Genomic DNA, 16,300 nt, shown 5'->3' on the forward strand with positions numbered 1-16,300 from the left:
CAGATTTGAATATTATTCGTGATTCTATCCTCGATTTTGGCTTTTGGTTGATGAAATCTAGGGGAGATTTTGGGGTTTTGTGCTAGAGTTTTGGAGAGCGATTATTTGGGATTTGAACCCCGACTTGAAAGTCGGATTTGGGTGAAACTTGTATATTTGGACTCATGTAGGAATGGATGATCGGAATTTGTGACTTTTGTCGGGGTTTTGGGTTGTGGGCCCAGGTTGACCTTTTGATTGACTTTGTGTATTTGATTAAAGATCGATCCTTCATGCTCCGTTATTGTTCCCTGTAGCATTACTTGACACTGTGGTGTGTTATTTAACTAGATTCGCATTGTTCAGAGGTCGATTCACATGGGAAGGCATTTATGGAGAATTGATTCTCGCACTTTGAGGTAAGTAATTTGTCTATTCTTGGTTTGAAGGTAATTTCCTGTAACGACTCGACATGTCGTTTTGAACATTTACGCTCCTTTTAACTATTTGAAGTCTTGAGTAGCTTCATATGATGTATTGTGACCAAGTTTGAGTTATTTTGTATTCGACCTCGGATCCGAGTTTAGATGATTCCATTAGGTCCGGATGGTGATTTTGGACTCGAGCGTATGAGCAGAATTTCATTTGGATATTTCTAGAACGTTTTGGCACAAGACCTAATTTGGACAAGAATATCTACATATATATAAGGAGTTATGTGATGGATAACCTATCAAATGAAATATCTTCGAGTCTAGTTTCTAACGCTTCAAACCATTCGTCATTTGGATATTTCTACAAGAAGTTATGACCGAATTCCCAAAGGCAGGCAGAGGAGTGAATTGCGGATGCGTAGCATCCGGGGCCGCGTCCGAAAGAAAGGCTGGCAGTGAAGTTCCTCCATAGCATCCAGGGCAACATCTGAAACCTAGATATTTGGGCCTATAGATACAATTTCAGGGTTCATTTTTCCCCATTCCTCTTGGGCGGTTTTTTGGGTTTTCCTCCACTCTCTCAAGACCTCCAACTCCCCCATCTTCAAGGTGAGTAATCCCTACTAATTTGGAAACATTGGGGTACGAATTCCTAACTTGATTTTGGTTAAATTATATGAATCTATTGTTGTTTTTATCATTAAATTAGTGAATTTGGTTGAAAAATTTAGAAAACCCTCTTGGTTTAAATTTAAGATTTGGAGGTTGATTTGTTATTGGAATTCGATGGTATGGTTGGACTCGTATCGGAATGGGTGTTCGGATTTCATGAAAATTATGTCGGGTTTCGAGAGGCAAGTCCCGCGTTGATTTTTGTTGAATTTTTGGAATAAATTTATAAGACGACGTATTATTATCCGGAATCATTTCCGATGAATTTTAATGAAGTTATACAATTAATTTGGATAGATTTAGGACGGTCTGGAGGTCAATTCAAGAAAAAATGCGATTTTGGAATATCAGCATAACTTCAAAAAGGTAAGTGTCTTGCTTAACCTCGAGTGGGGGAATTACCCCTTAGGCATCGAGTCTTATGTGCCATTTGTAAAATGTAAAAAGCCGAGTACGCGAGGTGACGAGTACGTACTCGGGCTTATATGTGCAGATTTTCTTTGTTTAAAGTTTTAGGCATTCTTATGTATTAAATTAGATAATTGTTGGCATTAGTAAATCCTTGAATTATCACGCCTCGTTCCTTGTTTGTCAAATTTGTATTTTATATAATAAATTTAGTGTTATTGTCACTTGGATTTTACGTGAATTCCGTGTGTTTATTGATTTGATATTTTCTTGGAATTAAATCCATGATGGAACCCTTATCTGCAAATATTTATTAATTAGTTTAAATTGAGGAGTTAATATAATTATTAAGAATTTGGATTAATGAAGGCGTTGCCCTATACTGAGTATTTTTTACCTTTGTTGATTTTTTTTAGGTTTATTATATGTTGTGTGGAGCCTTGGGCTATTTGTTGACAAATTTATTGATTCTGCTACATATTTGGAATTTGGTTGTGGTCAGAGGAAATTGCGATATGAATTGTTGTATTGTGTTTTGGTTTAGACACTCTTCTTGATGTTATTTATGCTTCCTACCTTGCTTGTTAATGATATACACGTGCTTGGTAAGGAAGAGTGTAAAGCACGAAGGGTGATGTCGTGCCATTTGAGAGCGTAAAGCACGAAGGGTGATGCCGTGCCATTTGAGAGTATAAAGCACGAAGGGTGATGCCGTGCCATTTGAGAGTGTAAAGCACGAAGGGTGATGCCGTGCTATTTAATTTATATTATCAGGTGAGGATGAGAGTAAAAGCACGAAGGGTGATGCCGTGCAATTATTTTTATGTTATCATATATTCATGGTACGAAGGGTGTTTCCGTGCAGGCGAGGACGAGAGACATTATATTGTGATATCGTTTTGTTGTGTATACATTCATGCCTTTATCTTTAGATGTTATTGTGCACCTATGTTTTCTGTGTGACTTATAGTCGTTGTTGCTTCATGTGTGCCTCCACTTTATTTCTTTTATTGTTATTGACATTTCTCCCACCTAGTTGGTACTATTATATGTATGCACAGTGAGGAAGATATAAATGCACGAAGGGTGTTGTCGTGCCAATTGATTTGAATCAAATATATATATATATATATATATATATATATATATATATATATATATATATATGGTGAGAATGAGCTAAGTGCACGAAGGTATTGCCGTGCCATTTGATGTGATATGTTGAGTGTATTCCTCACGCTAGGAAAGTTAAATGAGGCGTCACATGGTGACTTTTATTTGAAAGAATTATATTAGAAAGATATTTATTTGAAAGAATTATATTATAAAGATATTTACTTGAGAGAAGTATATTTGAAAGATATTTATTCGAAAAAATTATATTAGAAAGATATTTATTTGAAAGAATTATATTATAAAAATATTTACTTGAGAGAAGTATATTTGAAAGATATTTATTCGAAAGAATTATATTAGAAAGATATTTATTTGAAATAATTATATTATAAATATATTTACTTGAAAGAAGTATATTTGAAAGTTATTTACTTAAAAGAATTATATTCGAAAGGTATTTACTTGAAAGAATTATATTTGAAAGATATTTACTTGAAAGAATTACATTCGAAAGATATTAACTTGAAAGAATTATATTCGAAAGATATTTACTTGAAAGAATTATATTCGAAAATATATTTATTGGAAAGGATTATATTCCAGAGATTTTTATTGAATAACTTAGATAAAAGATGTATATTATGAAGGACCTGATTAATTAGCTGTACCTGTGTTTATTACTCGTTTGAGCAATATTTATGGTGTTCCTGTTACCTTGCTGTTTAAATCACTAGTTGATTGATGTTGCTATTACTGCTATTTATTTTCTATTATTTTTGCATGCTATATTGCACAAGTTATTAGACTAGTCAGTGTCTTGACTGTACCTCGTCTCTACTCCATTGAGGTTAGTCTTGATACTTCTGGGTACCGACCGTGGTGTACTCATACTACACTTCTACATATTTTTGTGCAGAATCAGGTATTGGAGATATCGGACTTGAGCAGAGTTAAAGCGGGATCGTAAGGATTCAAGGTAGAGCTGCTTGGTCGTCGCAGTCCCTTGGAGTCTTTTCATTTTATTGTACTGTTAATTTTAATCAAACAGTATTGTATATTCTGTCCTCGTGATCATTCCATGTATTCAGTTAGTACTGCTTGGGAGGTTGTACATTCATATTTGTTCTGCTATTAGTTTTGGTTATTTATTTAATTAAAATAAAATGGCTTCAAAATGTGATAGATATCAGCTTACATAGTCTTAGAGACTAGGTGCCATCACGACGCCTATGGTGGGATTTTGGGTCGTGACACTATCCCTAATTAGTGATATTGTTCATAAGTCTTAAAGTGGGATGCTAAGATTTGCTAAGTAACGGATGGAGCTCAAACATTTCATATGAAACTGCATAATACTATAGCAGCGTGAAATCGCGATTCTAAGGGAGTACGGTGCAATCTTTCTCAAGGATATCATACGGATTTTTCCCTACTTCGATCCGCCGTTACGTGATTTGTCGCAATTGACGTGTGTTAGTGGGATTATCAAGAGATACGGCTTAGGTATATTAAGGTTATCCCTTCTTTATTTTTGGCATGATTCATACGCTACAAACGAAATGAGCAAATGCACAACTTTCATAAATGACTCTATTCATAGAAGTACTAGAGGTGCCTATGTTCTTGATTCCCCATGTGAATTATTATTATATCTTCTGTCCATGGGTCTCAGAAAAATACGTATGTGATAAAGTTTATCCGAAAGGCATATTGATCTTATGACATTCCGAGAAATCTTATTAACGTATTTCTTATGCATTTCATTCATTTATACATGTACATTGAACCATGACCAGATGGCGTTATATACGCGTATATTATATGTATATGGGATAAGAGAAAAGGTTACGATGTTATATACGTACCACCACCTGATCAGCTAGTATACATTGATGATTTGCCCACAGTGGCCGAGATGATATGATGGGATGCACTCAGAGGCTTGCTGATGTTATGAACGCATATACCTATGCATGGTATGACATTTATATGCATATGCATGACATTATAAATATGAAATGATTCATAGAGCTATTAAGACTTACATGTTGAGTCTTTTACTCCATGATTCTCTTTGTCTTTTATTTACTGATTTTAGTTCCTTACATACTCGGTACATTATTTGTACTGACGCCCCTTTTACCCGGGGATGCTGCGTTTCATGCTCGCAGATCCCGATAGACAGGTTGAGAGTCCTCCAAGTAGGCTATCAGCTCAGCGGAAGGTGTTGGTGCGCTCCATTTGCTCCGGAGTTGCTTATTTGGTCAGTGTTATTTGGACTTGTATAGATTAGTATGGCGGGGCCCTGTCCCGACCTTTATGGCATTTATCTACTATTAGAGGCATGTAGACATATGTTATGTACGTGAAAGATTGTATGGCCTTGTCGGCCTATGTTCAGTATACGAGTGATCATTTTGGTCTTATAGGCCCGTACGTCATATGTATAAGTTGGTATATCATGTCGAGTATTTCCTCATGTTTTATTCTACTTATCTCACGATAGTCTCTCCGGCTCATTTACCTATGATAGTTTGATACGAGAGATACATTACGTTGGTACTCGATTGAGTAAGGTACCAGGTGCCCGTCGCGGCCTATCGTTTTGGGTCGTGACAAAAGTGGTATCAGAGCAGTTCTGTCCTAGGGAGTCTACAAGCCGTGTCTAGTTGAGTCTTGTTTATGGGTGTGTTGTGCACCACACTTATAAGTAGGAGGCTATAGGGCATTTAGGACTGTCACTCTTTCTTCTTACTCTAGATCGTGAGGTAGAGCTCAATTATAAGAATTCAAACTCTTAAACTCTATCTTATTCGTAATACAAAAATACCTACATCCAGAAAAGGTGGTTGGTAAGAGATATAGCTGTGGAAGAGCTGAGGCAGAGGAACTCGATTCGGCATGATGCTTATGATGAATAAATGTGAGGTCTTCAACAAAACATGTATGTATAATCGGCCACACCCATTCAGTTATGCCCTATGGGAGCTAACAGATATAGTTTAAGAGAATGATGGGATATCAGGATCAAGCTGGGGTTAGAGTAACCCAAAATTGTGGATGGATTGTTAGCATTAGTTGACATTTCTGAGGGATATTGCAAATGATCTAATAGATCTACTTGTGAGACACCTAGATGGCGCACTCTAAAATAGTACAGCTAGATATGAGTACTACAAAGATAGGCACTAGAAGCCTGAAAGGGGTAAATATTATCTTAGTATGGCTCCCGTCCCTAGTAGGGAGAGAATGTTATGCAACCCGAAGAGCCAGTGAATGTAGCAAGGGGAGATAAAAGCAAAAGAATGTCTTGTTGAAGTTTTCAGAATAAAGTGATAGACAGAAATATTAGTAGGGAAATAAGAAAAGAGTTAATGAAGCATTATGAGTAAGATGTGATACATGGATGACAACAGTAGATCAAATAAAAATGACAGTATTACAGAGTCTATAGTCAAGGGAAGGAAAACACGAGAGGTGACAGGGTTTGAGACAACAAAAGAGTATAGTCCATAAAGTCATATCCTCATTTCGATAAATAAGTTCGTGACTCTAACGTGATTACCAAAAGGAAAAGTTAGACCCCAGAGTAATAGAAATCAGTATAGGCTGGTGAAAAAGATAAACTAAACATGAATTAGGGACTGAGTGATTTGATAATAGTCGGCATCACGAGAATTTCAAATTGCGTTCCGGCGATAATAGAATGGACGACAGAATAATAACCTTTAAAGGTCATTCAGGAAGATGCTTCCCTAAAGCAAGAAATGTGAGCAAAGTTAAGCTTAAGGGACTATGTGTGCCAGTTACACTAAGTGTCACTCTCGTGTGTAAGGAATTTTGTTATCCTTGGTACAGAAGGATTGCCGCAAGGCGAGTAAGGGTCATCGATGATGTGAAAAGACGCCAAAGATAACGAGGTAAAACATCTATAGGTAGATCGTCGTAGCACAAAATCTTAGTACTCCCCTAGGGGGGGGGGATATGGAGTGATGTGGCATTAAGTCAGAATTAAGTGGTTTTAGTAACTATGGAATGATAAAGGAAGAATGCGATAAAAATGAGAAAAGGGATGAGATTGCACTTATTCAAATCCTACAGATATGCTACGATTCCAGAACATTATGCAAACACGACATCAAGGAGAAGAAGTAAGGGTTCCTTCTCGAGATGTTATTGATAGATAAGGAGTCAGTACGAGACGTAAGTTAAGACAAAGGAAATAACCCAAGAAAGATTACGCGGATTATTGATATGAGAATGGGCTAACAAATAGTTAGCAGTTGATTCAGGAAGAGCCTACTTATGGCTAGACAAGAGGATACAGACAAATCAACAGATCATGCAAGATAAATATAGTGAATTCAGCCTCGCAGTTATGACATTGTAATACTTGAGAAATGTTCAGATAGGAGTTGGGGTAGTTAAATGTACCGTATGAGTGTTACAGAAATAAAAGAGAGTGCCAATGGGAAGACAGTCAAAATATCAGTTCAGATGCAACCCTACAAGCACAAGGGCATGGAGGTAAGTAACTACGGATAAATATTGGCGAGGAAGGACATCAAAAAAAAAATCTGTCGAGTATACGATGTAATAAGCTCGCAATTTTACAAAAGTCAAAGGGCCTTCCCTAAGAACTACAATGAAAGACCAGCTGAGGAAATAAGGAAGAAGGTTTCAACCTAAGCATAGTAATTTGAAGAAGAAATGGTCATGTAAAAACAGTCTCGCTACAACATTGTATGCACTCCATAAGAAAGTGGCACCTACCGTGGCTAATGAACGGGAAGTAAAATCAAAAGTAATATTCGAGATCATATGAGTTGCATAAAAATTCCAGCATGCGTGGGATCTAAGATAAGCTAAGTATGCACACAACAAGGGACAGAAAGACCAAGAAAAGTAATAGCTTACGTTTAAAGAAATTTGAGAAGGAACGAAAGGAATTATTCGATCAATGATCCAGAGTTAGTTACGTTATGGACACACTTAAGATTTCAGAGTATTATCCATGCAGCATAAATGTTGACAATCATACAGTCGTAGAAGACTCCGGTATAAGTTAAAAGAAAGAATTGATTCCGGGTCATAGACAAATGATTGAATTGTTAAAAGATTGTATCGTGGATATTCCATAGCGTCCATGAAAGTCTAAAGTAATGACTAATACTATGAGCCATAGATCGGAAGATAGCTTAAGCCTACATAAAGGTTGGTGAGAGGGAAGAGGAAACTAAAGAGTTACATCAACTAAGTAAATCAAGAGTCTGATTATTGGACCTAGAAAATTATAGAGATCGTGATTGAAAACATTGCAGAATCACTCTTAGTATCAGAAGTACAAGAGTACAACAACCATATTCTATGAAGAGTATCATCCTCACAAGAAGTCCGTATGTGGATGTGAATTATACCTACGTGGAAGGAAGGTCATGAAAGCGATAAAAGATGTGATGCGAGATTTTAAGGTAAGTAAGGTAAAGGTAACCAACGTACGAGATACTCAAATGCAGAAGGTGGTGAATAGTCCATACTTTGGATAGAAGGCTAGAAGCACTGGGATTCAGTATCCATGAATGATAGCAACGTCGTCAGTGGCATATCTTCCAGCTCATGGTTTCTAGGTATTGAGAGGTTTAGTTAAGAGAGAAAAGAAGAGTTAGAAACGATGTGATGTCTCGCTTGATGTCTAGAATAACACAAGGAAATCTATGGTGCAAGCAAGTTGAAGGAAGGTTGCACAGATATGTGTAGGTCACAAGATAAAGTATGGTAGAGCGACAAAGTTTTAGGAAGACATTAGTAAGGATAAGGAAAGGCGAGTGAGAAGGTGACTAGAATGGATAAGTCCTCGGGATTACGCCCATGAAAACAAGAGAGCTGATGGTTTCTCTAAGTTATAGAAAGCTCAGTATAGCCTGAATGAACTCAAAGGAGTCTAAGACTAGTAGAATTTAGAAGAGACGGAATGATGCCCTTGTAGTACAATGAGGGTGAAATTATGATAGATAAAGGATGACGTTTGGGCCTTCGATTGAGTAATGATTTGAAGAAAAAAATGATTTCATGAATTGTACGGGATTAAAATACCCACTTAAGGTGAATCACATTGGGATGCTATAAAATACGGTTACGGAAGTATAGTATCGCCCCTAGGTGGATCAGTCTAATTACTCTAGATGTTCCCCGATTAGACGTGAGCCCTAGCGACAGCGTTACATAAGAGGTCAAGTTATCAGTTGTAGATTATAGATCAACATTAAGGTGAATTAACAATAGATGGATAAAAGTTACAAAGTATGAGATGAGATTAGGCCATCAGTCTTAAGATGAACAATAATGAAGAAGCATTAAAGGACTTATATTTATACATATAGGATGAGCAACGAGAGTAACCTAGAGTTTGGTAGTAGACCTCAGTAACGATAAATCGAAGTAAGAGTTATGGTATAGTATGGCGTACTTAGACGTAGTAAAGCTAATGACGCCCATAGGGACAAATAATTCTATATATGTTCACAAAGTGAGGCCTAAAGATTGGCTAAAAGCTGGAAAAAAGAGGAGAGAAGACGCACATACAAAGTCATAGTCGTACAAGCTTCATGATAGAAGGTAGCAATAGTTACGAGATTGGAAGAATTCCGACCACAAGTCGTGGTGTGAGAAAGAGGCCTAAAGGGGGGAAAGCCCTGGCCTATAGATTTATTCATAGAACAGTTGCCTAGATGGCAAGGGGAGTACTAAAGTATTCGCAAGAGCTATAGGTTATGATAATGATAAGTGCATCAGTCAACATTCGAGGACGAATGATCCAAAGGGGGGAATGATGTTACACCCCATGTTTTCATACGTGAAAGTACGCCATAAGTAAATTGATGAAGGTTCGGAAATGAGATGTTACATCCCGCATTTTTGTACGTTAAAGTTTCGTCGTAAGTTAATCGACGTAAGATCGGGAATGAGATTATTTTGAGATTATAAGTATTATGCTATTTCAAACAAGTGATAAGTAAATTCATGAAGGTGAGAGGGTAAACATATCAAAGAAAATGAGTTCCGTTGAAGGTTGTCATTTTGAGATAAAATATGGTCCAAGCGATAATACCCCGTATTTATGGACTAGTGCCATAAATATGGGATAATTCTTAATTATGTGGATAATTGGTTAATTATCGATTTGAGTGGGAAGTTAAAAAATTAATTAGAAATTTGTGGATAAATAATTAAGTGAGAATTTTGAATAAATACTAGGGGACAACATCCACGTTGGAGTATGGAAATTTGGCAGCAAATGTCATATATTCATGACCTTAAGAAGGTGGTGGCAACATTAAAGATATATGTGCACATTTATCTCATTTGGTTGAAGAATGCTATCAAGAAGGCAAAAAAGCGTGTACGTCATCTATGGATTCCTTTTCTTATAGTAAGCAAAGTCCTATCCCTAATTAGTGATATTGTTCATAAGTCTTAAAGTGGGATGCTAAGATTTGCTAAGTAACGGATGGAGCTCAAACAATTCATATGAAACTGCATAATACTATAGTAGTGTGAAATCGCGATTCTACGGGAGTATGGTGAAATCTTACGGATTTTTCCCTACTTCGATCCACCGTTACGTGATTTGTCGCAATTGACGTGTGTTAGAGGGATTATCAAGAGAGTCGGCTCAGGTATGTTAAGGCTATCTCTTCTTTCTTTTTGGCATGATTCATACTCTACAAATGAAACGAGCAAACACACAACTTTCATAAATGACTCTATTCATAGAAGTACTAGGGGTGCCTATGTTCTTGATTCCGCATGCGAATTATTATTATATATTCTGTTCATGGGTCTCAGAAAAATACGTATGTGATAAAGTTTATCCGAAAGGCATATTGATCTTATGACATTCCGAGAAATCTTATTAACGTATTTCTTATGCATTTCATTCATTTATACATGTACATTGACCCATCCATGAATAGATGGCGTTATATACACGTATATTATATGTATATGGGATATGTGAAAAGTTTATGGCATTATATACACACCACCACCTGATTAGCTGGTATACGTTGATGATTTGCCCACAGTGGCCGAGATGATATGATGGGATGCCCTCAGAGGCTTGATGATATTATGAACGCATATACCTATGGATGTTATGACATTTATATGCATATGCATGGCATTATAAATATGAAATGATTCACAGAGCTATTAAGACTTACACGTTGAGTCTTTTACTCGATGTTTTTCTATGTCTTTTATTTACTGATTTTCATTCCATACATACTAGGTACATTATTTGTACTGACGTCATTTTTGCCTAGGGACGCTGAGTTTCATGCCCGCAGGTCCCGATAGACAGGTTGAGAGTCCTCCAAGTAGGCTATCAGCTCAGCGGAAGGTGTTAGTGCGCTCCATTTGCTCCGGAGTTGCTTATTTGGTCAGTATGATTTGGACATGTATAGATTAGTACGGCGGGCCCCTGTCCCGACCTTTATGGTATTTATCTACTCTTAGAGGCTTGTAGACATATGTTATGTACATGAAAGATTGTATGGCCTTGTCGGCCTATGTTCAGTATACGAGTGATCATTTTGGTCTTATAGGCCCGTACGTCATCTGTATAAGTCTGTATATCATGTCGAGCATTTCCTAATGTTTTATTCTACTTATCTCATGACAGCTTCTCCGGCTCATTTACCTCTGATAGTATGATACGAGAGATATGTTACGTTGGTACTCGGTTGAGTAAGGTAACAGGTACCTGTCGCGGCCCATCGGTTTGGGTCGTGACAAAACTAATTCTATGGTTAAGAGATGTAGAGATTCATGGCTACTAGGTGTTTGATAAAGTTCCTAAATGGCCTAAATTATGGAATTTGTTACTAATATTGGTCCCATTGGATGTTCTTTTTGTAGATTGAAGTTGCTTAGTGTAGTGGATCGTTATAGTATCATTAAGGGATGAATTTGAGGTATGTTGGCTAAATTTCTCTCCTAGAATTGAATCCCATGATGTTCTTGTAAGTCCCGAGTTATCCATTATAAATTGACTATTCCGAATAAGATTTGTGTCGAAAGATATACACTCAATATGTATTCCAAATGTTCCCATTATGTTATGTGCTATTTAAAAATGTGGTCGAAGCATAGGTTGCATATCTAATTGTTATAACTTCAAGTCGTGGAACAAATGAAAGCTATTATGTCAAATTGTGTAAGAAATCTCAATGTGATTAACATTCGTATTTTCTCACATGTGGAATTAAAGTCTTGAATAGAAATGCCTTGATGTTGATGATCCTTGATGACATTTGAAAGAGAAAGAAGCGAGTGTGGGACGTAGAAATGTGGCCATCGTGCCAAGAATGAGAATTACATTTGTGGCCAATAGTGCCAATGAAATGAAATAATATGTGAAACATTATGAGATGAGTTTTGACTCCTTTATATAATAATGTCATTTATGTCTTATGACCACCCATGGCTAGTACAAGTGATAATATGAACATGAACTGTGGTCGCTTGCCAAAATGAGAATTACGAGGCATTATATGTTTCAATGGTTTCAATCATGGTATGTATGCTTCTAAAATAATTAATGCAAATGAATTCAATGTTAAGTCCCCAAAAATCATGAACTTATTTAATGACCTTAAGTTGACAAGAGGGTATATAATGAGGTGAAAGAGAGATGTCCTATGCTAAATGATGGTAAATCTTATGAAAACAAATTTGGGGCATGTGCCATTGAAATTGACTTATTGATTCACCATACATGTGCTAATGTAATGAGTTATTTTTCTCCATGATGCGCATGCACATGAACTGTTCAAATGATCCGTGAACTTGCGTCCTTAAAAGTGCCATTAGTCATGTCGCTTGAGATTATATATGGGTATGTGCATAATAATGTATATGAAGTCCTATGGACGATCTATTAAATGCATAGGTGTATTATATATGTGATCCTATGGATGGTCTATGAAGCGCATAGGTGTGTAATATGAATGAAACCCTATGGACGGTCTACGAAACGCATATGTGTGTAACATAATATGTGAACCCTATGGACGGTCTATGAAATGCATAGGTGTGTAATATGAATGAAACCCTATGGACGGTCTATGAAACACATAGGTGTGTAATATGAATGAAACCTTATGGATAGTGTATGAAACGCATAGGTGTGTAATAAAATATGTGAACCCTATGGACGGTCTATGAAATGCATAAGTGCATAATATCATATGGGAACCCTATGGACGGTCTGGTGAGACGCATAGGCCACACGAACAATAGGTGCCACTTTCATTGGCCTTGTTTGTACATGTTGTTTCAATTACATTATATTATGTATTCCACGTATAGCTCATATGGCTTAGTTGATCCTAAAAGAAGTTGAGAATGATGCAAATATAATAAGACTTGAAATTTGATTCTATGGGATGTTTCGTAGTCTCTTGATGTACTTTAATTGCCCCTTATTTGAGTTACCGTATTTTCATATGTGTTCTGTCTGCCTTACATATGAGTACTATTCCACATTTACTCACATCCCTTTTATCGGGGGTGCTGCATCTTTTAATGGATGCAGGTGGTTCTACAGCAGGCGGCATCGATCAGTGATAGCAGTACATCCTCTTTCCAGTTGACTTAGTGAGCCCCACTTCATTTCGGGGTCGTGTATCTTTTGTTCCTTGTGTATTGTGTTTGAGGTATAGCCGGGGCCTTGTTCCCGATGCTATCATAGTACTCTTTCGTATATATTAGAGGCTTTGTAGACATGGTGTGTGTTGTATGTTGGTATTGGGAAGGTAAAACTAATGATGTTGTAATTGTATCACATGATCCACTTCTAAACTATGGATGCGTAATGCAACACTTTGGGGACTTATAAATGATGTAGTTAATAGTAATGGATTGGTGTTGTATTTATGATCTCCGTATTGTCTAATTAATGAAAATACATCTTTTCGTTATTCATGGTTGAGTTTGGGTAGAGGGAAATCTAGCAGGCTTGCTCGGCATGGTTATCCCGGTTGAGCGCCGGTTGCGCTCCCCGAGTTCATGGCATGAAAAACTTGGTATCAGAGCCTAAGGTTATAAAGTGCCCTAGGATGTCTCGGAGGCGTGTCTAGTAGAGTCCTTCTTATCGGTGTGTTTTCGACCACATATATAATGGGGAGGCTATTTGGGCATTTAGGAATAATACCCTTCTTTCATGTTCTTGATCGTGAGATAAACCTGATTGTAATATTGCTCCTCCTTTAACTCGTGCTTTGCTCTAACTTTCAGTACATGGCACCTAAGAAGAATGCAAGAACTGGCGAAGGAGCCAATATCACCCCAGGAGTGGCAGTTGATTTGATATTTAATGATACGGGTGAGCACCCGAGGGGTGAGGATATTCCCCCAATTACTACACCGCCTGAATATACTATTCTTGCTCAGACTGCACCACTTCCTACACGTACTGAGGGTGCAACAGTCCCTCCACTTGATATTCCAGTTCCACTTCCAGATTCAGCTCTGGTCCCGCTATTTCTGATGGGGATCGTAGGGGACCACACATATAATGGCTCAGATAGTGGCTTCCCAGTTCCAGAGATCAAATGTTGCACCCAGTTCTTCTAGTCAGCCAGGGGATTCCGTTAGTTCTAAGGTGAACAAGTTTCTCCAATTGGATCCTCTAGGGTTCACAGGTACTGATCCTGAGGAGGACCCCAGGACTTCATTGATGAGATGCATAAGACTCTAAGAGTTATGCGTGCTACAGAGACGGAGGGAGTAGAGTGTGCCTCCTACCGTCTGAAAGGGGTGGCCTATTATTGGTTTGAGATGTGTGAAGAGTCCCATGAGGAAGGGAGCCCTCCGGCGAGGTGGAGTTAGTTCACCAATGCCTTTGTGGATCATTTCTTGCCTACAGAGACTAAGGCAGCATGTGCCGCTGAGTTTGAAAGCCTGAGACAGGGTAGCATGAATGTGTGGGAGCACCATATGGAATTCGTACGCCTGTCCAAGTATGCTATTCACATGTTGCCCACTATGAAGGCTATAGTGTGCCGGTTTGTGTAGGGTTTAGCCCCTTGGTTATTAATGAGGCCGCTACAGCCGCCTTGAATTCTTATATGAATTATGGGAAAATGGTGGCATTCTCTCAAGCTTTGGAGGATCAAAAGTTAAAAAGAAAGATAGAACAAGATAACAACAAAAAGACCCGATCCGCGAGCAATTTTAGTGGCTCCTACAGTGGGGGTAATGGTGGAAAGGCATTACATAGGAGAGTGTCATCCGGACCCACACAGTCAGTTGTTTAGTCTTCAGCTAGAACATTACCATCAATGCCTGATCAACAGCGGTGGGGTCATAGTACTCTAGACCAAGGCAACAAGGGATCTAATCAGCAGGTCCAGTCAAGCGAGAACTATCAGCTGCAGCAGAGGCCCCTATGTCCCAAGTGTAGGAGGTGTCATTTGGGGCTGTTCCGACATGGCACTGATGAATGTTTCGGGTGCAGAGTCAAGGGTCATCAGCTAAGGCACTACCCCCAACAACCAAGGAACATCAAGTAAGTCCCTCAACCCCCTTTTCCCTTGTTTCATGATGGGTGTGAATGAGTTTGACCATAGAGTTTCGTGCCATGTATGCTTGACCATGTGATGGTACTTCCTTACATGTTTGGACCTTCAACAATGGAAGGTTTGACTCATACGGGAATTAAAGGTGTTAACCCAAGCTTGTAACACAACTTAAGTGATTAAGAAGGATGAACAAGGGGTTGTTCATATAAGAGAATGATGTGGGTAAAGGTGTATGCCCTTAGTCACTCTATAGGCATATGTACATAAGCTTTCACATATAAGGAAACGAAAATTTCCTGTCATTTCTTTTTCTGATATCACAGTGTGGACAAACGTGTTTAGAACATTTCACGAATGTTGCATGAGGCTGAAGGTCGGTGCTAAAAATTTGAAGGTCATGTTTTGTATTGTCTCTTAAAAGTAGAGATTCAGGAAAAGCAAGAAACGTTGCGAGGATCCCACAATGATGTTCTCTAGTATGTCTAATCCTGACTCGATCAAGGAGTGGCTATAGGAATGTGTTTTGAGGAGTATAGGGCAAATAAAGGCCGTGGTTATCTTGTATTGGGTTTTTGTTCTACTGTGTGGTGTGTCGTGTGGCGGGAGATGAAAGTTGCCCATGGATTGTCCAAAGTTGGTGTGGTGGAGTTGATAGGGGCCAGAAGTCGTTCACTAATCTATGGTGAAGGTCAAGATCATCAAGGAATTGTTGTGTTAAAAGAATGTTAAGAGTTTACTTTCTATGAGTGACGTCCAACTTGTACAGTTTATGCAAATGCCCCAATTGATAATATGATGCCTAGGAGGTCACGGTTGTTGTTATTTTCATGTATGTGGTGCAATGTGGTGTTATCTATTTATTGTTTGGATCGATTTCTTGGATTCTCTTACTGGTGGATAGGCCCAGTTACAGGGGAAACTCTGCCGAAATATTTGGAAATTTATGGAGTTAGTAAAATTGGGAACTTTTGGTGTGTGGATGAGGATTTAAGTCACATTGGGTATATATGGCGTATTCTAACCCTCATTCGAGGATGAATGATCTTAAGTGAGGGTGAATGTAACGACCCGACTTGTCATTTTGAACATTTATGCTCCTTTCAACTA

The sequence above is a fragment of the Nicotiana tomentosiformis genome, chromosome 3 (genome assembly GCF_000390325.3).
Source record: "Nicotiana tomentosiformis chromosome 3, ASM39032v3, whole genome shotgun sequence".
Taxonomy (NCBI): domain Eukaryota; kingdom Viridiplantae; phylum Streptophyta; class Magnoliopsida; order Solanales; family Solanaceae; genus Nicotiana; species Nicotiana tomentosiformis.